Here is a 2,109-nt window from a genome sequence, read left to right on the forward strand (position 1 = left end):
ATGCCAAACGTCCTCTGGGGACAAAGTCACTCCTGGCCAAGAACTATTAAGATACAGCCTGCTTGCTATTCCCTTCCCACCTTCTGGATGCTTTTGAAAGTCTTTGAGCTTACATCAGACTCTATGAACTGGGTGAACACACTTCCTTTCTCTTCACATGCTGCCAATGGGAAAGAAGAACCGCGGAACTCTTAAATTCACAGAAGAATCTTTAAAGGACCAAAACACTGGAGACTAAGACCAACTCAGTAGCAACCTGAGAGTTCTAGGGTAACTTTATCACATCCCATCTGATATTAGGAGCCCTGGTGGCGCAGTAGTTAAGCACTTGGCTGATAACCAAAAGGTTGGTGGTTCAAACTCACCAGCTGCTCTTCAGGAGAAAGACGTGGCAATCTGTTTGCGTAAAAATTACAGCTTTGGAAACCCCATGGGGCAGTTCTACTCTGTTCTATAGAGTTGCTATAAGTCAGAATCAACTCAACAGCAATTTTTTTTTAAGGTAATATCAAACCTACCACAGCATAAAACAGGGCCATTGGATTTCCCCATCTCTTTAAGGAACAACCAGGAAATCACCTTTCTCTTTGTGTACCACTGAAGTTAGAGATGCTGTTTAGAATGTGTTAGAAAGTCCTCTAACACACACTCAGCATGGAGATCATAAAAAGAAAAGAAGAATGTCCAGGGTCCTAGAGTTAGCCCTGAGTTTTGTTCAAGAGGGAACTGAAAATCTTCGGCTTTCTTGTCTATTACATATTTGGAATCTTCTCGCCTCTTTGAAGGTAGTGGCTGGTCGCCCTTGTCCCTGTAATAGAGAGTAGAGACATGTGTTTAAATTCCTCTTGCTTGTGTTTATCTTGAATCATTATTCTTAATGGAAAGGATCAGCAATCAGGGGTTAGACTTCCCAGTGCTTCCAGTAAAACTCTCTGGGACTTTGCCCTCATCTCCACACAAGAGATTTAAAATGTAATCAGAGGAAGCAGTAGAACAGCAAGATGAGCTAAATGCTATAAATTTTCAAGACAACTGCTGTGGAGTTTTGTTGGTTTAAGAGAAAATACTTTTAATTTGAAATAGTTTTGTAACTCTGAAACCAATTAAGTTAACCACTTTTAAAAAAGAAATACCAAAGGTGGGGTAAGCAGTTAATACTTGGACAACTAGTTGATTACTTTTAAATCATTTCAAGACATGAGGCTCACAGCCTCCTCTCCATTTTTATCCACTTCCCTACTGACCTCCTCCTTCGTAACCTTTTTTCTCCTGGATAAAAAAGGCAACGTGGACATAAAACAACATCAAGCTTTTCTACCCTCTCCCCACCTTTCCAGTGAAAGATAGAATTCTCTGTGAGGGTCAGACGATTTAAACCAGTTGCTGTAGAGTCGATTCTAACTCATGGTGACCCCATGTGTATCAGAGTAGAACTGTGCTCCATAGAGTTTTCAATGGCTGATTTTTCAGATGTAGATTGCCAGGCCTTTCTTCCAAGGCATCTCTGGGTGAACTCAAACTGCCCACCTTTTGGTTAGCAGCCAAGCGCAATAACTGTACCATCCAGACCTGTTTCTTTTGCCTGCCACACGCAAGGGGTACTTATAGATAATAATATTTATACTTGTAAAGCACCTACTTTGAGCCAGGTCCTGATCAAATTGCTTTTAAATATTAATTTATTTAATCCTCAAAACAGACCTATAAGGTAGATACTATTATTATATCCATTTTACAGTTGAGAAAAATCAAAGAACCTTAGATAATTTGCTCAAGGTCACAACAGCTAGGAAGTGGTGGAGCTGAGATTTGAACCCAGACCATCTCACTCCAGAGTCTGTGCTCCTAACCACCATGGCCAAGGTCTATTGTGCAATTGCTGTGTGCTATGCAGGCTTTAAACAGCAGAGCTGAATGGAAGACTGCCTGGCTTCTAAGGACACGTCTCTAACTGGTATGCTGTATACCGTGTGACACAGAATAAATATCGTATACTTGCTTTTTAGTGGAGGCAGAATTATGATGGCATAGTGCCCTCAACCTTTGTTCACCATTTCTTCTCCACTTTTATACTGTCAAGAGAACTGACAAACTGGTCACACCAAGGTA

The 2,109-nt window shown here is 40.9% G+C and overlaps 1 protein-coding gene across 1 annotated transcript in view; it reads left to right on the plus strand.

The window, feature by feature from the left end:
• Positions 1 to 2,109, plus strand: part of LOC105756545 (collagen alpha-5(VI) chain) — a 111,931-nt gene that overhangs the window by 35,873 nt on the left and 73,949 nt on the right.

This window comes from Trichechus manatus, unplaced genomic scaffold (genome assembly GCF_000243295.1).
Source record: "Trichechus manatus latirostris isolate Lorelei unplaced genomic scaffold, TriManLat1.0 scaffold00084, whole genome shotgun sequence".
In the NCBI taxonomy this organism is placed as follows: domain Eukaryota; kingdom Metazoa; phylum Chordata; class Mammalia; order Sirenia; family Trichechidae; genus Trichechus; species Trichechus manatus.